Here is a 21,800-nt window from a genome sequence, read left to right on the forward strand (position 1 = left end):
CAGAGTAAGGACGTTTGTCAAGTTAAGTGTCACCATTTCAATATCAGAATTTTCACCTAAATTCCTAGATAAAAACAATTGACATAATGACAAAACAATTCCTGCAAAAACCCGACTTCAATTGCATTGTGTATCAATAAAATGTTCAAATATATTAAAAGAAAAGTTCATCGAATTGCGTCCCAGGACTTTTAGACGATATGGATAGAGGAAGCTAAAGTGGAGATTATGATTTTTATTACATATAACGTTTGGCGTATCTTGTCTCGGAAGACTAAAATGATAATGTTATCCCGATTCATTGATTATCATTGAAGAGTCATGCGTGCTAACCCCGAGTTTTACTTTAGAGAACAATAATGCAGTAAGCTGATGTCATATATTTTATATATAACTATATGTTATTGAATTGAAATGCAATAAAGGTATCTGATAAGCAACCTTTTGCAGAATTTATATATTCGCCTGGGAAATAAAATGTCCAAATTTGATAAAATGCACATAAAAGGCACATGAGCAACTGTATAATATTTCCTAAAACGCACCAATGGTTTATTGCACAATATCCCAAGAGAACTGGACGCTACATGTAGATTATGGCCTAAAGCAACAAGCTCGAATCTATTCTGAAGTGATTTATAAGATTTTTTTTTTTTTTTTTTTTAATCAAGCATTATCAGTAGATGTATTGGATTTTCATCCCTTTGGCCAAGTCTAAAAGAAACAATATCTGTCATTTACTTTTATATTTGCCGTTTGTGTACCTGTGAAGCGTTACCTTTTTATATTTGACGTCTGTTGTACCAGCAATGTGTCACCTTTTATAATTGAGGTTTGTTGTACCTGTAGAGCGTTACCTTTTTATATTTGACGTTTGTTGTACCTGTAGAGCGTTACCTTTTTATATTTGACGTTTGTTGTACGAGCAATGTATTACCTTTTTATATTTGACGTTTGTTGTACCTGTAGAGCGTTACCTTTTTATATTTGACGTTTAATGTACCTGTAGAGCGTTACATTTTTATATTTGTCGTTTGTTGTACCGGTAGAGCGTTACCTTTTTATATTTGACGTTTGTTGTACGAGCAATGTGTTACCTTTTTATATTTGACGTTTGTTGTACCGGTAGAGCGTTACCTTTTTATATTTGACGTTTGTTGTACGAGCAATGTATTACCTTTTTATATTTGACGTTTGTTGTACGAGCAATGTGTTACCTTTTTATATTTGACGTTTGTTGTACCTGTCATGTGTCACCTTATTATATTTGCCGTTTGTTGTACCTGTGATGTGTTACCTTTTTATATTTGACGTTTGTTGTACCTGTAGAGCGTTACCTTTTTATATTTGACGTTTGTTGTACCTGTCATGTGTTCACCTTTTTATATTTGACGTTTGTTGTACCTGTGAAGCGTTACCTTTTTTATATTTGACGTTTGTTGTACCAGCAATGTGTTACCTTTTTATATTTGACGTTTGTTGTACCTGTCATGTGTCACCTTTTTATATTTGACGTTTGTTGTAGCTGTGAAGCGTAACCTTTTTATATTTGACGATTGTTGTACCTGTCATGTGTCACCTTTTTATATTTGACGTTTGTTGTACCTGTGGTGTGTTACCTTTTTATATTTGACGTTTGTTGTACCTGTCATGTGTTACCTTTTTATATTTGACGTTTGTTGTACGTGTGGTGTGTTACCTATTTATATTTGACGTTTGTTGTACCTATGGCGTGTTACCTTTTTATATTTGACGTTTGTTGTACCTGTGGTGTGTCACCTTTTTATATTTGACGTTTGTTGTCCCTGTGGTGTGTTACCTTTTTATATTTGACGTTTGCTGTACCTGTGGTGTGTTACCTTTTTATATTTGACGTTTGTTGTACCTATGGCGTGTTACCTTTTTATATTTGACGTTTGTTGTACCTATGGCGTGTTACCTTTTTATATTTGACGTTTGTTGTACCTGTGATGTGTCACCTTTTTATAATTGACGTTTGTTGTACCTGTCATGTGTTACCTTTTTATATTTGACGTTTGTTGTACCTGTCATGTATTACCTTTTTTATATTTGACGTTTGTTGTACCTGTGGTGTGTCACCTTTTTATATTTGACGTTTGTTGTACCTGTAGAGCGTTACCTTTTTACATTTGACGTTTGCTGTACCTGTCATTTGTTACCTTTTTATATTTGACGTTTGTTGTACCTGTCATGTGTTACCTTTTTATATTTGACGTTTGTTGTACCTGTCATGTGTCACCTTTTAATATTTGACGTTTGTTGTACCAGCAATGTGTTACCTTTTTATATTTGACGTTTGTTGTACCTGCCATGTGTCACCTTTTTATATTTGACGTTCGTTGTACCTGTCATGAGTTACCTTTTATATTTGACGTTTATTGTACCAGCAATGTGTTACCTTTTTATATTTGACGTTTGTTGTACCTGTCATGTGTCACCTTTTAATATTTGACGTTTGTTGTACCTGTCATGTGTCACCTTTTAATATTTGACGTTTGTTGTACCAGCAATGTGTTACCTTTTTATATTTGACGTTTGTTGTACCTGCCATGTGTCACCTTTTTATATTTGACGTTTGTTGTACCTGTGAAGCGTTACCTTTTTATATTTGACGTTTGTTGTACCTGTCATGAGTTACCTTTTTATATTTGACGTTTGTTGTACGTGTAGAGCGTTACCTTTTTATATTTGACGTTTGTTGTACCTGTGATGTGTCACCTTTTTATAATTGGCGTTTGTTGTACCTGTGATGTGTCACCTTTTTATAATTGGCGTTTGTTGTACCAGCGCATTTTTACTTTTTAACGTCTGACGTTTGTTGTACCTTCTAGTAGAATCTGTTCAGATAAAAATATACGCCAGTACAAAACAGTTCAGACAACGATATACTCCAGTAGAATTTGTTCAGATAAAAATTTATACCAGTAGAATATATTAAGATAAAGATATACATCAGTAGAATCTATCAAGATAAAACCAATTAACCAATTCTGATTTTGTAACGTGCTCGGAAAATAATCATTTCTCTGTATCTCTTAGAACATACAATATAAGGACCTCCAAATTACAGAATTGTCCAAGACACTAGAAGTCTCCTGTGGACCTGCGTTTGTTTTCCGGAAAACTCACTCTTGATACAATCCTCTTCCTAAATTAGACATGTTTGAATCCCTTTGTTACCAATTAAATGAATTTGTGTGAATTATTGGAATGATTAATTTTTCTTGGTCTTCATATTTTCAAGATTTTTTTTAAAAAGAATAATTTAACTTTTGACTTTCACATATCAAAATGTATAATGTTGGATAGGAATAACTCGAAAACCGACCATGAAAACATCATTCTGTTGATATTCAAAGATTAAGGTATGTTATAGAAAATCCATTTTGTCAGAAAATATTTTAAACATTTTATAATTTTGCATTATACAGCTCTTAAATATATCTTACTGCGTGCTAGTGGCTATTATTACATTCAACATTATATGAGTTTAGAAATGACACAATCGACGATGGCAAAAAAGCATCTGATTCAACATAAATGCACACAAAATATGTGGAAGAATTTCCGTATTTAGGTTGTTATCAACTTTGAGCCACTAATTAGGGAAAGGTGCAACCCAATTATAAGATACTCATTCAAAAGTTGCCTTTAATTAAACAAGGTATTAGGCCCTTAATTGAAAGGATTATAACACTATCACCGTCCCGCACATGCAGTTAATGCCTTGTATGTACCAGTCATCAATAAACAGCATAATGCATGCTTTTCTGCCAACTCATTTTATATCTCCCTAAACTCCATCAACCTGACAAGTTACGTCTTTCTAATAACTACTTCAGAAATATCTTACCTTGTCATTAAGTCCCCCGGCTATCACAAAATGGACTTCCGGACGAGCCCTTGATAGATTTAAAAACGGACATAAATTTTCCAGCAAAATTTCAACATTTTCTTTCCGTATTTTTACATATCTATGTATTATTTACACATCTGAGTGGGTGGTTGGAGGCTATGTATTATTTACGCATCGGGGTGGGTGGTTAGAGGTTACAAATAGTGCATTACCGGGGTTTGGAAAGGTTAGCTGAATCGTTGTGATATGAAGGCTATTTGTTTGAATTATTGCAGATTAACGAGATATCTTTGCTACTATAAACTCTCTGTACAGTAGATAGATTTTTCCCACGTAAACATTGAGGGGCCTAAAAAGGGGTATGACCACTTGTTTTAGTCGTGTTGTTTTTCACCTTTTACTTAACTTGCTATGTTTTTTCTTATGAGGTAAATGTCCTTGAAATAAGGTTTCCTCCTTATTCAATTTATATATTTCATCCGGATGAGAAGTTTATATGAACTAATAGCAAAGACAAATTAAATTATGTACTTTTAAATTGACATAAAATTGGCTGATTCATGCACAGATAATGTGTATGGATATAATTTTGCTGTTCGTAAATGTTCTTTAGATGTATTTTGATTAACATGTTTTCATGATAAATAGTATTTTCCTTATGCTATGATGTAATCTTTATACAACAGACATAATTCTTAACTTATTAAATAGCGTTAGGTTTTGCTGATTTTTCTTTCCTTTCTTTCAAAAAATCTTACCGCTAAACATTATATACAAACGCATATGCAAAACATCTTAACAAACTCTAACTGTGCTAAAACATTCTGATACAGATATAAGCTTGCTTTACCCTGATGGTGTAAAACCTGTTGCCAAGTGGATCTTTTTAACAGTGTTATTTGAAGACAGTCTGGCCATCTATGCGGAAATATCGAGAAATATTAAATTTTCGTGTACAAAGGCTGTTCAAACGGCATACAGTCGATGACAATCGCGTCCTCTTCTAGACGCGCTGGAGCGACGGTAACGGGCGGCAATTTAGGGGTGAATTCCAGCTACATTTGAAAATACCTTCATATCTCAACGACAGCTATGAATCATTGATATATAGTGGTATAGTCGAGGACATGAAAAAATCATAAATGATATTTTAATTTACTTCACTCCTGTCAGGTGTTTAATGGGTGTGAGGAAATCATCATACACAGTCATGGAAATACCTGTTAAAAGTCCCCCTATGTGATAATATATATCACCAAGGTTTATACTTGTCGTTGCTGACCTCAATCAGTGTTTTTCGGAGAACAAATATGTACTCGCATATGTTGTCCCGTGTAACGAATGATAGATCGCATTTAGTTGAGAATACCCCATGATTCAAAAGAAGACAATGTTTCCATAGAATACTGTTAAAACAAATGAGTTAAACTAACTGATGTATGGATGAGAAACAGACAGACAATGGGGAAATAGGAAGGGGAACAGACAAATCGAGAGTAAGAAAGAAAATAAAAAGAAGCAGGAACATAAATAATCAAACTAAACAACTGCGATGTAAACAGACATTCAAAACGGGTGGATGGGGAAAAGATGAAAGGATATCGTCAAGGACATTTACAGCGACCTTGGAGACAAAGAGAGATAATGATCAATTGGAGATTAAAGGAAGACAATTAGGTTTCGGACTTCAATATATAGAACTGTAGTTATTTTATGAAATGCATGGCCGCTTGTGTGCTCATTTTCATACTATTAACTACCAACTTAGGTATAAATGATTTGATGTACACCCAAAGAAGCATTTAAGATTCTAGCTTGTGATAACTAGCGACAATCTGGTCACACCTGTTACGTGTCTTAACATAGAACACAAAAAATCACGACTTACAGCCATGTCGACGATAATCCGTGCTGATAAGAATTTTATTAGAGAACACCGATGAGCGATTTGGAGCAGGTCCATGGATTCGACCGAAAGACACAACATCTATAGACAGTTTAGTGGTTTCCCTGGTGCTATTCCGCCTGTCAATCATTAAGGAAACCTGTCACGAACATGCTCATCGGAATCCTCAGCATCAACAAGTACATCAAAATAAAATAATGATATATCGGGTCGTCACGAATTGACGGTACAGAAACATGAAATCTCGCAAAAAAAAGTGAGAGAGTAAGAAAGGATCAATAAGAGTTAGACATGCCAAAATTAATGGCTATTTCAGGGCACTTGCATCAATTAACACGCCAGATTTAATGGTGATTCTAGGGTACTGACATCAATTAACATGCCAGATTAACTGGTGATTCTAGAGTACTGGTATCAATTAACTCGCCAGATTTAATGGTGATTCTAGGGTACTGGCATCAATTGACACGCCAGATTTAATGGTGATTCTAGATCTGGCACCAATTATCACGCCAGATTTAATGGTGATTCTAGGGTACTGGCATCAATTAACATGCCAGATTTAATGGTGATTCTAGGGTACTGGCATCAATTAACACGCCAGATTAAATGGTAATTCTAGGGTACTGACATCGCTTAACACACCAGATTTAATGGTGATTCTAGTTCTGGCATCAATTAACACGCCATATTTAATGGTGATTCTAGGGTACTGGCATCAATAACACACCAGATTTAATGGTGATTCTAGGGTACTGACATCAATTAACACGCCAGATTAAATGGTGATTCTAGAGTACTGGTATCAATTAACTCGCCAGATTTAATGGTGATTCTAGGGTACTGGCATCGATTAACATGTCAGATTTAATGGTGATTCTAGATCTGGCACCAATTAACACACCAGATTTAATGGTGATTCTAGGGTACTGGCATCAATTGACACCCAGATTTAATGGTGATTCTAGGGTACTTGCATCAACTAACACGTCAGATTTAATTGTGATTCTAGGGTACTGGCATCGATTAACATGTCAGATTTAATGGTGATTCTAGGGTACTGTCATCAATTAACACACCAGATTTAATGGTGATTCTAGGGTACTGGCAATAATTAACGCGCCAGATTTAATGGTGATTCTAGGGTACTGGCAATAATTAACAAGCCAGATTTAATGGTGATTCTAGGGTACTGTCATCAATTAACACACCAGATTTAATGGTGATTCTAGGGTACTGTCATCAATTAACACACCAGATTTAATGGTGATTATAGGGTACTGGCATCAATTAACACGCCAGATTTAACGCGGATTCTAGGGTACTGGCACCAATTAACATGCCAGATTTAATGGTGATTCTACGGTACTGGCATCGATTAACATGCCAGATTTAATGGTGATTCTAGGGTACTGGCATCAATTAACACGCCAGATTAAATGGTGATTCTAGGGTACTGGCATCAATTAACACGTCAGATTTAATGGTAATTCTAGGGTACTGACATCGAATAATACACCAGATTTAATGGTGATTCTAGGATACTGACATCGATTAACATGTCAGATTTAATGGTGATTCTAGGGTACTGGTATCAATTAACACGTCAGATTAAATGGTGATTCTAGGGTACTGGTACCAACTAACACGCCAGATTTAATGGTGATTCTAGGGTACTGGTACCAACTAACACGTCAGATTTAATGGTGATTCTAGGGATCTGGCATCAATTAACATGCCAGATTTAATGGTGATTCTAGGGTACTGGCATCAATTAACATACCAGATTTAATGGTGATTCTAGGATACTGGCATAGATTAACATGCCAGATTTAATGGTGATTCTAGATCTGGCATCAATTAACACGCCAGATTAAATGGTTATTCTAGGATACTGGCATCGATTAACACACCAGATTTAATGGTGATTCTAGGATACTGGTACCAACTAACCCGCCAGATTTAATGGTGATTCTAGGGTACTAGCATCAATTAACACGCCAGATTTAATGGTGATTCTAGGGTATTCGCTCAAAATTGTATGACGATACTTTTTATATCATACAATTTAATAAACTGTAGGATCCGGTCAAAGGTATACATTTTACCGAAACCCAATTACATTTTGTATTTAGTCTAAGATTACCTCATAGACAAAGCTTCTCACATCATTAACAAAGTAGAACAAAGCATTAATATAACAGGGATCACCTTTATACGAAAGCAATATTAATATCGAAAGGAAAACCATAAAACAATAGCATAAAACGAAATATACAATATTTACACAACAGTGTCACCTCAAATGGACGAAATATACAATATTGATACAACAGTGTCACATCAAATGGACGAAATATACAATATTGATACAACATTGTCACTTCAAACGGACGAAATATACAATATTGATACAACATTGTCACCTCAAATGGACGGAATATACAATTTTGATACAACATTGTCACTTCAAACGGACGAAATATACAGTATTGATACAACAGTGTCACCTCAAACGGACGAAATATACAATTTTGATACATCATTGTCACCTCAAAAGGACACAAGATACAATTTTGAAACAACATTGTCACTTCAAATGGACGAAATATACAATATTGATACAACACTGTCACCTCAAACAGACGAAATATACAATTTTGATACATCATTGTAACCTCAAAAGGACGAAAGATACAATTTTGATACATCATTGCCACCTCAAATGGACGAAATATACAATTTTGATACAACTTGTAATCTCAAAAGGACGAAATATACAATATTGATACAACATTGTCACCTCAAATGGACGAAAGATACAATTTTGATACATCATTGCCACCTCAAAAGGACGAAATATACAATTTTGATACAACTTGTAACCTCAAAAGGACGAAAGATACAATTTTGATACATCATTGCCACCTCAAATGGACGAAATATACAATATTGATACAACATTGTCACTTCAAACGGACGAAATATACAATATTGATACAACATTGTCACCTCAAATGGACGAAATATACAATATTGATACAACATTGTCACTTCAAACGGACGAAATATACAATATTGATACATCATTGCCACCTCAAAAGGACGAAATATACAATTTTGATACAACTTGTAACCTCAAAAGGACGAAAGATACAATTTTGATACATCATTGCCACCTCAAATGGACGAAATATACAATATTGATACAACATTGTCACTTCAAACGGACGAAATATACAATATTGATACAACATTGTCACCTCAAATGGACGAAATATACAATATTGATACAACATTGTCGCCTCAAACAGACAAAATATACAATTTAATACATCATTGTCACCTCAAATGGACGAAATGTACAATATTGATACAACATTGTCACTTCAAACGGACGAAATATACAATATTGATACAAGTGTCCACTCAAATGGACGAAATGTACAATATTGATACAAAAGCAATTATTGATAGAGACATTTTGATTATTAATGTGATTACATTTCAATTGAAGATCATATTAATTACGAGAGATCTCACCGTTGTTTTATTTCCTATATTTACGTACATAGATTACAAGATTTAAGCTGTTTTGGCCTTTATCTAGATACTTTTGATATAGATTCAATTCTGTTCATAAATGTAAGCTCATTCGAATTTCCATTTAAGCGAAAAACGTAAAAGTAGAAATCTGTCTTGTATAATTGTCACATTTAACTATTACAGAGTTCATTAGGAGTCAATTTAATTCAGTATCAAACGTCAAATCAGGCCATCCAATATAAAAGTCTGTTATAGATTCAAAACAAAACCAGGAATCGTTGGAAACCCCCTTCTAAGTCCCTGTTGTTTTTGCAGGGATGATTGCAGAGCCATGATTGCCAATATAATATTAACTACTATCAGAATACGGTTGCTTCGTCTGAAGTTATCATGATTTCATCCATATTGATTCTATGACACGCAACTGCAATAACTCCGAGAAAACTGAGATCTTATTCAAAGCAGTAGTGGTTGCGGAAGGCATTCGTGGTTTGAAATTGACATTGTGGCAACAGCTGCGATTTTTTTTAAATTTTCATTGGGATATTTTTTACCGGTGTAAATTTCTCATTTCGAGTAAGAAAACACGAAAATTAAGACTCATGAAAATAGCAGACTTTAAAGTACAAGTTGATGACTCTGGTTAAAACATTTATGATAGCAAGATGCTACTGCAGCAGTTACACACAGACCTATTTGAGACGTATTTACTTCAATAGGTTATAGTTTGAATCTTATCGTATGTTTAAAACATATTTTCATTGTAAAATCGCTTGTAATTGTTTAAAAAAATATATATTAGCAACTTACATCATTTGCTAATTTGTTATTTTAGACATACAGTACGTAGCAGTCATATATACAAGCTTTTGTAATCCTTGTAAACAGAAGACTAATAAAACAAAGTTGTGTTACACAAATGTACTGATCATCAATTTATAGAACGTTATTGACAATACTGTCGTCTATCAGCAATAACCAAAGCATTGGTCCAAAACAGGCACAGATTCGAGACCGAGAAAGAATCAATGTTCTTAATTCTTATTTCTACGTATCATTTGACAAATAATGGGGTATGATGCACAGATTTGAGAGGGAGACCACCAGATAGGACTATTGTTCTGAATTCTTATTTTACTTATCATTTGACAAATTATGGGGATATGCTTGAAATACTTGTACCTACATACATCTACGTATTGAATGTATTGTTCTTTGCACCATAAAACAATACAGCATTATTCTGGTCTTAATACCTCGATTTATTTGCTAATATGTATTTTTATTTGTTACAGGTCACTGAAAAAGACACATAGATGAGTCGTCGTTGAGTGAATTATCATTATCATCGTAAGTAAATGAGTAATAAATTAGTTTATCTCATGTTTTTGTCCAAGTTCTCATTTGATTTAACGGAATAATGAATCACTGTTAGAGGATAGGTTTGTTTCACGTTCCAAATTACATAGACTACAAAATCATTCGACCAAACCATTTCATCTCCTAAGACTTAAAAATCTTATCTCCCCCGACTGATCGTCGGTTACAACTACCGCTGAATTCGAAGTGGCCAATTTGCAAAATTAAACACTTAAAGATTAATATTTTTGCCTATATTATAAAGACTTTGGTGCCGTTATTGTTGTTTTTGCTGTTCAAATATTATGCATACATTTGCATAAATCAAGGCTCATAATATGTCTATGATTGCATGTCATTAGTTAAATACATGTCAAAGCAGGTTCACCTCAAATATCGATACATAAGCTGATGCATTGTGTATTTACCTAACAATGTTACATTTACATAATTATATATAACTACATTGTCTAGTACAATTATGTATAATTTTAATCTAGTAAGTGACGTTATAATATATGTAAATATATTACTAAGCGATGTTACATTTACATAAATATATATAAATACATAATTAACATTATACATAGTATAGTACACCTTCGTACAGTTTGCTTGAATAAGCGATGTCACATTCACATTATTATATACAATGTAAATACATAATCTAGCTGATGTAGAATTTGTATAAATAAGCGATATACTATTTACATTATGCATATCTAGTACAAGTTCGTAGATTTTGATTGAATAAGCGATGTCAAATACATAATCTAGCAGATGTAAAATTTGTAAATAAGCGATATCCCATTTACATTATACATAATCTAGTGCAAGTTTATAATCTAGTACAATTTTGTACATTCTTTATCTAGTAAGTGATGTAATGATTAGCGATGTTACATTTACCATCGATTACTTTCTACGAAATGGAAGATGACGTCACGACAATACATTGACAAAAGAGATTAGAGGGTAGGGGGAATGTGAATCAAACAATTACTGAAATTGACATCTTATTTTATTTCATTTTATTTTTACTTTTTGAAGATATTTAACAGTGCATAATACATTTACAATTCAGTTTTTCCATACATCATACACACAATCATTCCATTCCTCATAATTAGTTAAAATTCAACAGTATATTGAAGAAGATCTATAAATGATCTTAGACATAGCTTTAAAAATTGGTATGAACTGTATTTATGAAAGAAAGAACGAGATATAGAAGAAATTAAAGAGAGAGAAAAGAAAGTCAGTGTGGAGAAAGAATTGTTGAATAAGATGGAGAAGGGTACATGAGGATATGACAATGGACTTGTGACATCATATCATGATGCAGGAACGGTTTATTACGTCACAGGTTCTCTTTGGAATGTCATTCTACATGTACGTGTATCTATACTGTTATCACAATAACTTTATCACAATAACTTTATCACAATAACTTTATCATAATAACTTTATCATAATAACTTTATCACTATAACTTTATCACTATAACTTTAACACCATAACTTTATCACAATAACTTTATCACAATAACTTTATCACTGTAACTTTATCACTATAACTTTATCACAAGAACTCTATCACTTTAACTTTATCACAATAACTTTATCACTATATCACTATAACTTTATCACAATAACTTTATCATTATAACTTTATCACAATAACTCCATCACTATAACTTTATCACAATAACTTTATCACAATAACTTTATCACAATAACTTCATCACTATAACTTTATCACAATAACTTCATCACAATAACTTTATCACAATAACTTCATCACTATAACTTTATCATTATAACTTTATCACTATAACTTTATCACAAGAAATCTATCACTTTAACTTTATCACAATAACTTTATCACTATATCACTATAACTTTATCACAATAACTTTATCATTATAACTTTATCTCAATAACTCCATCACTATAACTGTATCACAATAACTTTATCACAATAACTTTATCACTTTATCACTATAACTTTATCGCAATAACTTTATCACCATAACTTTATCACATTAACTTTATCACAATAACTTTATCACATTAACTTTATCACAATAACTTTATCACAATAACTTTTTATCATAACTTTATCACAATAACTGTATCCACATGACTCGATAGCTATGGACAAACATTTCATTGGAAAACATATATATTGTTTGTAAAACTATATTCGCCGGTCAATACCTCGTACAGTTAACCTGTCATAATCTAAACAAATAAAGTACTAAGGTAAATATGCCCCATTGAAATCAAACAGCGTAAACATTATTCAGTTTTGTAGCCCGGTATCGCATAATCGCATCAATGTTTTCATTCACGCGTAGAACCCATTTAATTCGACCCTTTCCTCTATAAATATCTACTTGATTTTTACTTATATTGGTACAGATGGGTTGCACGCGACATATTAAACAAAAGGTCTGTCTGCCTAGTACTCTTCTTAATATCTATTGTTTTCAACAGGTGTCATTTCATACTGCAACTACTTGCAGCACCAGACCATACAAAGAGTCAAGTCAGGGAAGAATTACATTACGACTATTATAACGTGGTGACATCAAGGACGTGATATTGTACACGTGTATATAACGACTATTATAACGTGATATTGCACACGTGTATATAACGACTATTATAACGTGATATTGTACACGTGTGTATAACGACTATTACAACGTGATATTGTACACGTGTATATAACGACTATTATAACGTGATATTGTACACGTGTATATAACGACTATTATAACGTGATATTGTACACGTGTATATAACGACTATTATAACGTGATATTGTACACGTGTATATAACGACTATTATAACGTGATATTGTACACGTGTATATAACGACTATTATAACGTGATATTGTACACGTGTATATAACGACTATTATAACGTGATATTGTACACGTGTATATAACGACTATTATAACGTGATATTGTACACGTGTATATAACGACTATTATAACGTGATACTGTACACATGGTTATAACGACTATTATAACGTGATATTGTACACGTGTATATAACGACTATTATAACGTGATATTGTACACGTGTATATAACGACTATTATAACGTGATATTGTACACGTGTATATAACGACTATTATAACGTGATATTGTACACGTGTATATAACGACTATTATAACGTGATATTGTACACGTGTATATAAGGACTATTATAACGTGATATTGTACACGTGTATATAAGGACTATTATAACGTGATATTGTACACGTGTATATAACGACTATTATAACGTGATATTGTACACGTGTATATAACGACTATTATAACGTGATATTGTACACGTGTATATAACGACTATTATAACGTGACATTGTACACGTGTATATAAAGACTATTATAACGTGATATTGTACACGTGTATATAACGACTATTATAACGTGATATTGTACACGTGTATATAACGACTATTATAACGTGATATTGTACACGTGTATATAACGACTATTATAACGTGATATTGTACACGTGTATATAACGACTATTATAATGTGATATTGTACACGTGTATATAACGACTATTATAACGTGATATTGTACACTGTTTATAACGACTATTATAACGTGATATTGTACACGTGTATATAACGACTATTATAACGTGATATTGTACACTGTATATAACGACTATTATAACGTGATATTGTACACGTGTATATAACGACTATTATAACGTGATATTGTACACGTGTATATAACGACTATTATAACGTGACATTGTACACGTGTATATAACGACTATTATAACGTGATATTGTACACGTGTATATAACGACTATTATAACGTGATATTGTACACGTGTATATAACGACTATTATAACGTGATATTGTACACGTGTATATAACGACTATTATAACGTGATATTGTACACGTGTATATAACGACTATTATAACGTGATATTGTACACGTGTATATAACGACTATTATAACGTGATATTGTACACGTGTATATAACGACTATTATAACGTGATATTGTACACGTGTATATAACGACTATTATAACGTGATATTGTACACGTGTATATAACGACTATTATAACGTGATATTGTACACGTGTATATAACGACTATTATAACGTGATATTGTACACGTGTATATAACGACTATTATCACGTGATATTGTACACGTGTATATAACGACTATTATAACGTGACATTGTACACTGTATATAACGACTATTATAACGTGATATTGTACACGTGTATATAACGACTATTATAACGTGATATTGTACACGTGTATATAACGACTATTATAACGTGACATTGTACACGTGTATATAACGACTATCATAACGTGACATTGTACACGGGTATATAACGACTATTATAACGTGATATTGTACACGTGTATATAACGACTATTATAACGTGACATTGTACACGTGTATATAACGACTATTATAACGTGACATTGTACACGTGTATATAACGACTATTATAACGTGATATTGTACACGTGTATATAACGACTATTATAACGTGATAGTGTACACGTGTACACTGTATATAACGACTATTATAACGTGATACTGTACACGTGTATATAACGACTATTATAACGTGATATTGTACACGTGTATATAACGACTATTATAACGTGGTGACATCAAGGACGTGATATTGTACATTTGTAGATAAAAAAAAGATCATGTGAAGATAAGTCACAGAAGTAATTTTGTTGCATTTGCAAAAAAAATCTATGATTAGTTAATGGTATTTTGATAGAAATTGTAATTATCTATTATTAGCTAGCACGCGAACTCGTACAAATGCATATTATCATGTCCACAAAACCGGTAGGTACACATCATCGTCAGATTTCAGTACATGCAATAGAATCCGGGTCACGATTGATAAAGATAACCGAATTAAAATAAATCTATAACAGATTCACTGTGTATTGTTTTAAAGAAGCGCTTATTTTTACACTGACAACTCGCATAATCTGAAGTGGTGCTCTCTTCAGCTAAATTTTCTACCCGTGACACAGCATAGATGTGTATTTCTGAGTCAAATAAACAATATATTCAAATAGAAAATCCGCACAAAACATTTAAAACCAATTTCGATCTTAAACCCACGCGATTGCCTTCTGAGCGTTATTGAGAATCGTATATAAATTGCGTCGTTGGCCGAGCACTCCAATTAATGGTGTGTGTCTGGGGTGGGCGTGGCCTCAGACGGCATATATTAGCGGTGGTAACATGGATTTGGAGATATTCCAAGCAGAAGGTGTATGTGTGCTTCCATTATGAGATGGATAAACACTCACTATGCCACACCGGTAGTCAGCAATTCCGATATTTAAACGATTATTCTAAGATATTTGAAAAGAAGTTTAAAGAAGGGATGGGTATCTAAAGGAATTCATTGAGTCTCCGTAACTTACATAAGTTTCTTTCGTAATTTTGTGCAACAATGTCAATATCTTGTTTTAATAAATGCGAAAACAAATGTAAAATATTTGATCAAACATGTGTTGGGGCTCACAATAGGGTACTAGATCGCTTAAATCTTGGATGGGAAAATAAATCGATAAGGTCATTTTAGCGAAAAAATGGGAAATAACAAAAACTTTTATATCGTCAAATCATTATGGCTGCAAATAAGAAAGAAGCGGTGATCCAAAATATCTATTATAATCAATTATCTTTTATAATCAAATATAATTTCTAAATTTAGCAATGAATATATAATTTGAATTGATTTTGGTAGTCAACCAGGGAGAAAGAATAGGAGTCATTTTTCTTAAACATGTGAACTTCATTAAAGACAATTTGTGAGCATTCTAAGAATAGTTCTTTTTAAGACAACAGATAAAACAGACATAATAATGAAACCATAATTCTAACTCAAACCCGATAAAATGGGGTTGAATTACAGAAAATACGTTCCGGAAGAAAAAGCGTCTTCTGGTAGACATGTTATAAATAGAATGGTATATCTATATAATTCATGAAAGTGATGTTATAAAACATGCAATTTTAACTCGTGAAATCAAGTGCATGACAGTTGACAATTGGTAGAGCTCTAAATGGCCTCATTATTTCTCTAAATCCTTTAACGATATATCGGATTACGACAGAAGTTTTCTTTGGGTACTTAGGGGGAGACGGGATAACGTACGAATGAATGACAAAAATATATATTAAATTTATTCAAAAGCATATAATTAGTCTTTCGTCACCAGAATGACACAAAATCTAACTCAGCGCTCTGTCGTTACGACTGCCTTGTCGATGACCTTGTTTACATATATACTTACAAATAAGTACAATTTTCGCTATTTAGACGTATTTTACTCTGAATTGCAATACTTTCCATCCGGTGTTAGGACTGACTGTTTCTCTTGCTGCACAACAAAGTATGAATGCAAAAAAAATAAATAAATAGTCACATTTCTCCATTTGAAACCAATGTTTTGCCAAAAATTGATGGTTAAGGATACGACAAAATGTTTCAGTAAATATAGAACATCTTAGAGACCTTGTCGATATTCTAACTTTGGTTTAAACTGTATTTTATTTGGTTATAGCAATGGTACATACAAATAATACAAATATAAGGATACAGAAACAAGTACTTGGTACTTATATTAATCCGTCTCCTGATGTAGATATAGGCTATGGACCGATATTGACAAAATTAATAATACGTATGTCATATATATTTATTTATATATATATATATATATAATGTGCAGGGAAGAGAAAGAGACGGGGTGCAGGGGTGGGGTTGGGGATTACTAACTTTTAGTACCGTTATAATTCATTGCGCTGAGGGCTCTTTGTCAATGTAATCCCCACTATATAGCTATGAATTTTTATCAACATTTCAAGTTGCTCTGACACATTGCTTTGGGACATTGTCGAAATTTCGCTCCTCAGTATTGGTATAGGGTAGTAATATTATACTTTACTTACTCCTACATTGGTGAAGATGTTGAAGTGAATGTTGATGTCACCCAGACGTTTGCAACTGTTGTCGCCGATATCGTTCTTAAACTTGTTTTTTCCAAGAGTATTTTACACCCTGATCAGCGTTGCCCTAGAATGTTTGTATTTGATATAGAATTTCCGGGGAAGTATTTACCTACTTTTGAGGAACACGTGTGTCTGAAGTAGTTGTATATCATCCCTTATTTCAGAATCTTGTCTGAGGTCACCAATCATCTTCGTCAATATGTCAATATAAGTATTCTGTGGTTGTACGTCAGTATAACGGTATATGATACCATTGAGATGTATTCCAGCAAAACATTTATCTCAAGGTTTTCTATAACGCACATTTAGCATCAACTTACAACATACTACAAAAGCTATACATTTTAAACATATTTATTCCAGAGTAAAAACATATTTCAAAAGTGATATCTAATTAGGGGCTGTTTGTAAATGAACAATATCCTAGCGGAAAACGATAAAATTGCTTACATATCTATAAAAACAGTTTAGCAGACAACAGTTACATCTTCTGTCCGAATTAGGTCACGTGTTTAGCTTTTGCCCTATACTTACCCTTTACTTACCGAGCCCTAAGTAAATAGTCCATAGTTAGGCCCTACAGGATTCAGAAGCATTTAACACCGTCAAATTCGGTACACACAGGTAAGTTATAAATTCCGTTTTAATGCCATTCCACGGATAAACAATCGGGCAAATAAATTCATTGTTTAAAAAGTTTAAGCTCTTTATTTTGACATATTGTTTGTCCACATCAAACGCTTTTACTTAAATATAGTCCCGTAAACAGCGCCCTGGCGTAAACCAGTCAGGTTACATAGCTCCGTATCACTATGTTTGTCTAATCCATGAGTCCATCACAGCGTTCGGGGACACAATTCCGGAAATACGACAGACAGTTCAAGATCGCACTTAGGATGTACTTTCTGCCCTTGAGCTGTTTCTAATTTTTTAGATTTTAATCGAGAATAATGTTATTAGAATTTAATAATAACAAATAACTTGATGATAATTAAAAAAGATTTATATGTATATATATGGAATGAAAAAGCACAAATCGAAATTCTTACAATTTTTTTTTTTTAAATTGAATTACACGTAAAGGAAACTATCATATCAGTACCGATCTATCAGCTATGTATTGGTATAGGTAATACGATTAATATTTCAACTCGTCGACTCTCACGGACAAAGACAGCAATAAGCACTACATTAAACTGAAGGAAGGTGACGTCGATATGACAGGCCGACATGCCGAAATCACACAAGGTGTTAGATAACGAACATCACGGGTGTATTCCTTGTTAAGCTAATAAAAAGGTAACTATGTGTAGGAGGGGCAGCTCACGTGCGGTTTTATACTGGAAACTGCACCACAGGGGCGCGTCAACAACTTATGAACCTAGAATGTCGCAATCTGAAAATGTCATGATTGTTCAAATAAATTTATGCTGATGACGATGTATTGAGATCTGGAGATTTAAATTATATAAAAGGTAGAAAACATTAAAAAAAAATATCAATTCTCGCAAAATCTCTTTTCATTTTGCATTTTGTTATTTAAAGTCATTAAAAAACGATTTTCGAGAATAAATTATACATGTGCTAATATGTACACTATACTCTCTACAAAAACAAGTAAAACAAAAACAAAACAACAAGCAAAAGCAAAAACAAACAAACAAGCAAACAAAAGAAAAATGGAACGCAAAAAAAAAAAAAAAAAAAAACAAATAACAAAAAACAAAAAAAACAAAAAAAAACAAAAAAAACAAAAAAAAGCAAAAAACAACAAAAAATCAACAGCAACAAAAAAAACAGGACGAAACAAAAATATTTCAATACGTAATATCATACAAGCACTGACAACCAAACTATTATTGGTGGATAACTGTCACAATATACATGTAACTAGATTTAGATTATAATCTTGAATAGTAACAATATCATACAGCAATGCGGCTTTTATCGTGTCTGTGTTTCCCCGTGTAAAAACACATATTGTAATATCTGTAACATCTCTGGAAATAAAAGAAGTTAATAATTGGAAAATCTTTGAAAGACTTCAGAAACCTCACTCGGGTTAAGCTACCTTCGTCTATACCACACTGAGTATAAAGTTACCTGGTAAAAACCTTAGATACTTACGATATATGTAAACACTAGTTTATCTAAATGAACTGTGTAAATTTCACAGAGAAGAACGACCGATCTGTCGGTAATAGGAACAAGCATGGCTACAAAAGAGCTTACATATGTAATGAACAATACCATGATACTTCGGGCCAAAGAAAGGGATTTGTTGTGAAACAGTACCGTGTATCAACTACGAACACTAGTTTAATTGTAGATATTATATTGTAAATATATTTTTCTCTATATATCATGTCAATATGTGAAAAGAGAATAAAATGAATTTGAATTTGAATTTGAATCTAATATAAACCTCTCGAGAATAAAAGATAGTTTTCAATTGTGGCTAATTCCAATAAATTAAGTCTCAATAACGTGGCTGTATATCATTTTTCCAGCAACAAATTTGTCTTTTTGGTTTTTGCATATACAAAAACGCCGCCCTAGTCTCCGAATGTTCAGTTAATCATATTTCGATCATAGTATTCGTATTGGAGTTTTCTTTTTTCGTTTTTTTTCGTTTTTTATTTATTTAATTTTTTTTTGGGGGGGGGGGGGGGGGGGGGGGGGGGGGGGGGGAGCGGGGGGGGGGGGAGGGGGAGTTAAGTTGCAAACATCGTGCTGATGGCTCAGTTGACGTGGCAAGAGTTGATATGACCAACAGGACAGGATTGATCAGGCTACCAGGAAACTGGGGGATGATGATGATGATGATGATGATGATGAGATTTGGATGATTACTATGATGATGATGATGATGATGAGATTATGATGATGATGTCTATGATGGTGATGATTGGTGTGTGTGTGTTTCTTATATATTTATGTATTAAAATTGTCTTAAAAAATAAAACAAATATAAAAAAAGTTGCAAACATATTGATCGAATCTCTAATGACAAGGTATTCCTAGTGAGCTTGTTATCTGTAATGTTTCGGTGTTGGAGAGTTACTTTCCAATATATATCGATGTGTCGGCAAAGCAGAATTATTTTCAGGAAATTTCTATATCATTTAAGCATGTAATACGTCATATGTGGTTAATCCTTGATGATATTAGCTTTCTAAATAGGTTTTATTTACGGTGGGTATGGAGACGATATGATGTCACAGTGGGCGTGGAGACGATGTCACAGTGGATGTAGAGAGGATGTCACAGTAGGTGTTGACGATGTCACAGTGGATGTAGAGAGGATGTCACAGTGGGTGTAGAGGATGTCACAGTGGGTGTAGAGAGGATGTCACAGTGGGTGTAGAGGATGTCACAGTGGGTGTAGAGGATGTCACAGTGGGTGTAGAGAGGATGTCACAGTGGGTGTAGAGAGGATGTCACAGTGGGTGTAGAGGATGTCACAGTGGGTGTAGAGAGGATGTCACAGTGGGTGTAGAGAGGATGTCACAGTGGATGTAGAGGATGTCACAGTGGGTGTAGAGAGGATGTCACAGTGGGTGTAGAGAGGATGTCAAAGTGGGTGTAGAGAGGGTGTCACAGTGGGTGTAGAGAGGATGTCACAGTGGGTGTAGAGGATGTCACAGTTGGTGTAGAGAGGATGTCACAGGTGGAGAGAATGTCACAGTGGGTGTATAGAGGATGTCACAGTGGGTGTAGAGAGGATGTCACAGTGGGTGTAGATGACGTCAAAGTGGGTGTAGAGGATGTCACAGTGGGTGTAGAGGATGTCACAGTGGGTATAGAGAGGATGTCACAGTGGGTGTAGAGAGGATGTCACAGTGGGTGTAGAGAGGATGTCACAGTGGGTGTAGAGGATGTCAAGGTGGGTGTAGAGAGGGTGTCACAGTGGGTGTAGAGGATGTCACAGTGGGTTTAGAGGATGTTACATTGGGTGTAGAGAGGATGTCACAGTGGGTGTAGAGGATGCCAGTGGGTGTAGAGAGGATGTCACAGTGTGTGTAGAGAGCATGTCACAATGGGTGTAGA

At 33.6% G+C, this 21,800-nt stretch overlaps 1 protein-coding gene and 1 long non-coding RNA gene across 2 annotated transcripts in view; one reads left to right on the forward strand and one right to left on the reverse strand.

Annotated features, from left to right (window-relative positions):
• The window catches only part of LOC117317763 (protein Wnt-6-like), a 116,369-nt gene that overhangs the window by 39,638 nt on the left and 54,931 nt on the right, over window positions 1–21,800 (reverse strand). The gene's annotated exons all lie outside the window — the stretch shown is intronic.
• On the forward strand, window positions 3,300–10,712 carry LOC117317765. Its single transcript, XR_004530240.1, has 2 exons — window positions 3,300–3,386; window positions 10,625–10,712. It is a non-coding gene; the product is annotated as an uncharacterized LOC117317765 (long non-coding RNA).

This window comes from Pecten maximus, chromosome 19 (genome assembly GCF_902652985.1).
Source record: "Pecten maximus chromosome 19, xPecMax1.1, whole genome shotgun sequence".
In the NCBI taxonomy this organism is placed as follows: domain Eukaryota; kingdom Metazoa; phylum Mollusca; class Bivalvia; order Pectinida; family Pectinidae; genus Pecten; species Pecten maximus.